A 7500-nucleotide genomic window follows, 5' to 3' on the forward strand; every position below is an offset into this window, starting at 1 on the left:
TCCTGGACTTGGACAGCCTCTATGACCAGGTCCTCCTGTACAAGGCAGCAGAGCCCATCCTGGACTTGGACAGCCTCTATGACCAGGTCCTCCTCCACAAGGCAGCAGTCCCAAATTTGCCAGGACCCTGAAGGACATTACCCTCAACCGTAGCCCCAGCACCTCACACAGGTGCGACAGAGCAACGGACACCCCTCCCAGACCAGTGAGACTCCCTCCCAGAGGACCTGGGGATCCACACCTACACCCAGACCACAGCACCACCAGCCAGTCAACCCCTGCCCCTTATGCCCCTCACCACTGCAGCAAGGACCTCAACATGACCTTAACATGACAGCCTATATATATATATATATATATATATATATATATATATATATATATATAGAGAGAGAGAGTGAGACAGAGAGAGACAGAGAGAGAGACAGAGAGAGAGACAGAGAGAGGGGAGTGAGTGAGAGACAGAGAGAGACAGAGAGACAGAGAGAGAGCGAGAGACAGAGAGAGAGAGAGAGCGAGAGACAGAGAGAGAGACAGAGAGAGAGACAGAGAGAGAGGGAGTGAGTGAGAGACAGAGAGAGAGACAGAGAGAGAGGGAGAGAGAGCGAGTGAGAGACAGAGAGAGAGACAGAGAGAGAGAGAGAGAGAGACAGAGAGAGAGAGGGAGCATGTTCATATACTCCAGTTGTGTTCAGTTATTCTCTCCTCAGCCTGTTTCTCCGTTCAGACATTAATAACACTAATTGTTTCCAATTCAATACATCTTTATTCATCGTTGTCTAACCACAACGGAACTGTGTGGGTGTGTGTGTATTCTGTGTGTAGGTGGATGGACGGGGCTCAGTGATGGAGATCTAATGATTGTATTAAAACTGAACTGTGGTAACAGAGAAAGATGGGGATAGGGGGAGGAGAGGGGGAGAGGAGAGGGGGGATAGGGGGAGAGGAGAGGAGGATTAGAAGAGGGGTGTGTGTTAGCGAGTTGTGCGTAGCTTTGTAAACATTTCCACATCAGTGGTGTCTGATAGCAGCAGGCTGAGCAGGAAGATAAAGCAACTGTTTCACTGTGTGTGTGTGTGTGTGTGTGTGTGTGTGTGTGTGTGTGTGTGTGTGTGTGTGTGTGTGTGTGTGTGTGTGTGTGTGTGTGTGTGTGTGTGTGTGTGTGTGTGTGTGTGTGTGTGTGTGTGTGTGTGTGTCTTTTCTGCAGTGAGGAGCCACAGATGTATTCTGCATGGCTGTTGATACAGGATACTAGTGGTGACATTGATACAGGATACTAGTGGTGACATTGATACAGGATACTAGTGGTGACATTGATACTGGATACTAGTGGTGACATTGATACTGGATACAAGTGGTGACATTGATACAGGATACTAGTGGTGACATTGATACAGTATACTAGTGGTGACATTGATACAGGATACTAGTGGTGACATTGATACAGGATACTAGTGGTGACATTGATACAGGATACTAGTGGTGACATTGATACTGGATACTAGTGGTGACATTGATACAGGATACTAGTGATGACATTGACTGTACAGGATACTAGTGGTGACATTGATACAGGATACTAGTGGTGACATTGATACAGGATACTAGTGGTGACATTGATACAGGATACTAGTGGTGACATTGATACTGGATACTAGTGGTGACATTGATACTGGATACAAGTGGTGACATTGATACAGGATACTAGTGGTGACATTGATACAGGATACTAGTGGTGACATTGATACAGGATACTAGTGGTGACATTGATACAGGATACTAGTGGTGACATTGATACAGGATACTAGTGACATTGATACAGTGTGGTGACATTGATACAGGATACTAGTAGTGACATTGTGACATTGATACAGGATACTAGTGGTGACATTGATACAGGATACTAGTGGTGACATTGATACAGGATACATTGATACAGGATACTAGGTGACATTGATACAGGATACTAGTGGTGATTGATACATTGATACATGATACTAGTGGTGACATTGATACAGGATACTAGTGGTGACATTGATACAGGATACTAGTGGTGACATTGATATACAGGATACTAGTGGTGACATTGATACAGGATACATTGATACAGGATACTAGTGTGACATTGATACAGGATACTAGTGGTGACATTGATACAGGATACTAGTGACACTAGTGGTGACATTGATACAGATACATGGTGACATTGACAGGACACTTGAGTGGTGACATTGATACAGGATACTAGTGGTGACATTGATACAGGATACTAGTGGTGACATTGATACAGGATACTAGTGGTGACATTGATACAGGATACTAGTGGTGACATTGATACAGGATACTAGTGGTGACATTGATACAGGATACACTAGTGGTGACATTGATACAGGATACTAGTGGTGACATTGATACAGGATACTAGTGGTGACATTGATACAGGATACTAGTGGTGACATTGATACAGGATACACATATACAGTACTAGTGGTGACATTGATACAGGATACTAGTGGTGACATTGATACAGGATACTAGTGGTGACATTGATACAGGATACTAGTGGTGACATTGATACAGGATACTAGTGGTGACATTGATACAGGATACTAGTGGTGACATTGATACAGGACACTAGTGGTGACATTGATACAGGCTACTAGTGGTGACATTGATACAGGATACTAGTGGTGACATTGATACAGGCTACTAGTGGTGACATTGATACAGGATACTAGTGGTGACATTGAAACAGGATACTAGTGGTGACATTGATACAGGATACTAGTGGTGACATTGATACAGGCTACTAGTGGTGACATTGATATATGATACTAGTGGTGACATTGAAACAGGATACTAGTGGTGACATTGATACAGGATACTATTGGTGACGTTGATACAGGATACTAGTGGTGACATTGATACTGGATACAAGTGGTGACATTGATATAGGATACTAGTGGTGACATTGATACAGGATACTAGGACATTGATACAGGATACTAGTGGTGACATTGATACAGGATACTAGTGGTGACATTGATACTGGATACTAGTGGTGACATTGATACAGGATACAAGTGGTGACATTGATACAGGATACTAGTGGTGATATTGATACAGGATACTAGTGGTGACATTGATGTACAGTATACTAGTGGTGACATTGATACTGGATACTAGTGGTGACATTGATACAGGATACTAGTGGTGACATTGATACTACTATTACAGGATACTATTGGTGACATTGATACAGGATACTAGTGATTGATACAAGTGGTGACATTGATACAGGATACTAGTGGTGACATTGATTGGTGACATTGATACAGGATACTAGTGGTGACATTGATACAGGATACTAGTGGTGACATTGATATACTAGTGATGACATTGATACTAGTGGTGACATTGATACAGGATACTAGTGGTGACATTGATACGGGATACTAGTGATGTGGTGACATTGATACAGGATACTAGTGGTGACATTGATACAGGATACTAGTGGTGACATTGATACAGGATACTAGTGGTGACATTGATACAGGTGACATTGATACAGGATACTAGTGGTGACATTGATACAGGATACTAGTGGTGACATTGATACAGGATACTAGTGGTGACATTGATACAGGATACTAGTGGTGACATTGATACAGGATACTAGTGGTGACATTGATACAGGATACAGGATACTAGTGGTGACATTGATACAGGATACTAGTGGTGACATTGATACTGGATACTAGTGGTGACATTGATACAGGATACTAGTGGTGACATTGATACAGGATACTAGTGGTGACATTGATACAGGATACTAGTGGTGACATTGATACAGGATACTAGTGGTGACATTGATACAGGATACTAGTGGTGACATTGATATATGATACTAGTGGTGACATTGAAACAGGATACTAGTGGTGACATTGATACAGGATACTAGTGGTGACATTGATATATGACGTGGTGACATTGATACAGGATACTAGTGGTGACATTGATACAGGATACTAGTGGTGACATTGATACAGGATTGATACAGGATACTAGTGGTGACATTGATACAGGATACTAGTGGTGACATTGATACAGGATACTAGTGGTGACATTGATACAGGATACTAGTGGTGACATTGATACAGGATACTATTGGTGACATTGATACAGGATACTAGTGGTGACATTGATACAGGATACTAGTGGTGACATTGATACAGGATACTAGTGGTGACATTGATACAGGATACTATTGGTGATTGACAGGATACTAGTGGTGACATTGATACAGGATACTATTGGTGACATTGATACAGGATACTAGTGGTGACATTGATACAGGATACTAGTGGTGACATTGATATATGATACTAGTGGTGACATTGATACAGGATACTAGTGGTGACATTGATACTGGATACAAGTGGTGACATTGATACAGGATACTATTGGTGACATTGATACAGGATACTAGTGGTGACATTGATACAGGATACTAGTGGTGACATTGATACAGGATACTATTGGTGACATTGACTGTTCATGATATTAGTGGTGACACAGTCCAGTATCTCTATAATAACCAGGTCAGATCTCTCACTAACACAGTCCAGGATCTCTATAATAACCAGGTCAGATCTCTCACTAACACAGTCCAGGATCTCTATAATAACCATGTCAGATCTCTCACTAACACAGTCCAGTATCTCTATAATAACCAGGTCAGATCTCTCACTAACACAGTCCAGGATCTCTATAATAACCAGGTCAGATCTCTCACTAACACAGTCCAGGATCTCTATAATAACCAGGTCAGATCTCTCACTAACACAGTCCAGGATCTCTATAATAACCATGTCAGATCTCTCACTAACACAGTCCAGTATCTCTATAATAACCAGGTCAGATATCTCACTAACACAGTCCAGGATCTCTATAATAACCATGTCAGATCTCTCACTAACACAGTCCAGTATCTCTATAATAACCAGGTCAGATCTCTCACTAACACAGTCCAGGATCTCTATAATAACCAGGTCAGATCTCTCACTAACACAGTCCAGTATCTCTATAATAACCAGGTCAGATCTCTCACTAACACAGTCCAGTATCTCTATAATAACCAGGTCAGATCTCTCACTAACACAGTCCAGGATCTCTATAATAACCAGGTCAGATCTCTCACTAACACAGTCCAGTATCTCTATAATAACCAGGTCAGATCTCTCACTAACACAGTCCAGGATCTCTATAATAACCAGGTTGTAACTGTTTTCTGTTGGCGAAGGAGAGTCGGACTGAAATGCAGTGTGTAGATTGCGATCCATGTTTAATGAAAACGTAAAACATGAATCAAACAAATACTACAAAACAAAAAGAACGTAACGAAAACCGAAACAGCCTATAGTAGTGTAAACTAACATAGAGACAGGAACAAGGACACTAAGGACAATCACCCACGAAACACACAAAGAATATGGCTTCCTAAATATGGTTCCCAATCAGAGACAACGATAATCACCTGACTCTGATTGAGAACCGCCTCAGGCAGCCAATGACTATGCTATACACCCCACACAACCCCAAGACGAAACACACCACAAATAAACCCATGTCACACCCTGGCCTGACCCAATAAATGAAGATAAACATAAAAAAATATAGACCAGGGCGTGACACAGGTCAGATATCCCACTAACACAGTCCAGGATCTCTATAATAACCAGGTCAGATCTCTCACTAACACAGTCCAGGATCTCTATAATAACCAGGTCAGATCTCTCACTAACACAGTCCAGGATCTCTATAATAACCAGGTCAGATCTCTCACTAACACAGTCCAGGATCTCTATAATAACCAGGTCAGATCTCTCACTAACACAGTCCAGTATCTCTATAATAACCAGGTCAGATCTCTCACTAACACAGTCCAGGATCTCTATAATAACCAGGTCAGATATCTCACTAACACAGTCCAGGATCTCTATAATAACCAGGTCAGATCTCTCACTAACACATTCCAGTATCTCTATAATAACCAGGTCAGATCTCTCACTAACACAGTCCAGTATCTCTATAATAACCAGGTCAGATCTCTCACTAACACAGTCCAGTATCTCTAAAATAACCAGGTCAGATCTCTCACTAACACAGTCCAGGATCTCTATAATAACCAGGTCAGATCTCTCACTAACACAGTCCAGTATCTCTATAATAACCAGGTCAGATCTCTCACTAACACAGTCCAGGATCTCTATAATAACCAGGTCAGATCTCTCACTAACACAGTCCAGTATCTCTATAATAACCAGGTCAGATCTCTCACTAACACAGTCCAGTATCTCTATAATAACCAGGTCAGATCTCTCACTAACACAGTCCAGTATCTCTATAATAACCAGGTCAGATCTCTCACTAACACAGTCCAGTATCTCTATAATAACCAGGTCAGATCTCTCACTAACACAGTCCAGTATCTCTAAAATAACCAGGTCAGATCTCTCACTAACACAGTCCAGTATCTCTATAATAACCAGGTCAGATCTCTCACTAACACAGTCCAGGATCTCTATAATAACCAGGTCAGATCTCTCACTAACACAGTCCAGTATCTCTATAATAACCAAAGCGACCTATAGTCATGAACACACTCATGCTTCGTTGGGAGCCTCGTTTTCCTCTGAAAGGAGAGAGATTGAGCGTCACCAAACGACGTACAGTGCAGGCCGATAACACACACACACACACACACACACACACACACACACACACACACACACACTCGTATTCGATAACACTGCCAAGGCTTAAATCAATTTCATTTAGCCGCTTCATGGATACGGTTTGGACACGCGCAACCAATTAAAATGTCCCCCTGTTTCAGAGCCGCCAGTTCCTTCCCCAAAATGGCTGATGGGAGTTTTAGTGCTCACATCCAAACAGCTGTCTGTCCATTTAACAGGGACAGAGAAGTCAGAGCTTTGTTTGTTGCATCATATTACACTGTAACTATAGTTACATCTCCTTTTGTTCCGTTATATTGAACTGTAACTATAGTTACATCTCCTTTTGTTCCAATATATTACACTGTAACTATAGTTACATCTCCTTTTGTTCCGTTATATTATACTGTAACTATAGTTACATCTCCTTTTGTTCCATTATATTACACTGTAACTATAGTTACATCTCCTTTTGTTCCGTTATATTGAACTGTAACTATAGTTACATATTGATATTACACTGTAACTATAGTTACATCTCCTTTTGTTCCGTTATATTATACTGTAACCATAGTTACATCTCCTTTTGTTCCAATATATTATACTGTAACTATAGTTACATCTCCTTTTGTTCCATTATATCACACTGTAACTATAGTTACATCTCCTTTTGTTCCATTATATCACACTGTAACTATAGTTACATCTCCTTTTGTTCCATTATATTACACTGTAACTATAGTTACATCTCCTTTTGTTCCAT

At 41.1% G+C, this 7500-nt stretch overlaps 1 pseudogene; it reads right to left on the reverse strand.

The window, feature by feature from the left end:
• LOC135553895 (RNA binding protein fox-1 homolog 1-like) overlaps positions 1-5342 on the reverse strand; it is a 136471-nt pseudogene extending 131129 nt beyond the window's left edge.
• Positions 5343-7500: the final 2158 nt, after the last annotated feature.

The sequence above is a fragment of the Oncorhynchus masou genome, chromosome 14, assembly GCF_036934945.1.
Source record: "Oncorhynchus masou masou isolate Uvic2021 chromosome 14, UVic_Omas_1.1, whole genome shotgun sequence".
Classification (NCBI taxonomy): domain Eukaryota; kingdom Metazoa; phylum Chordata; class Actinopteri; order Salmoniformes; family Salmonidae; genus Oncorhynchus; species Oncorhynchus masou.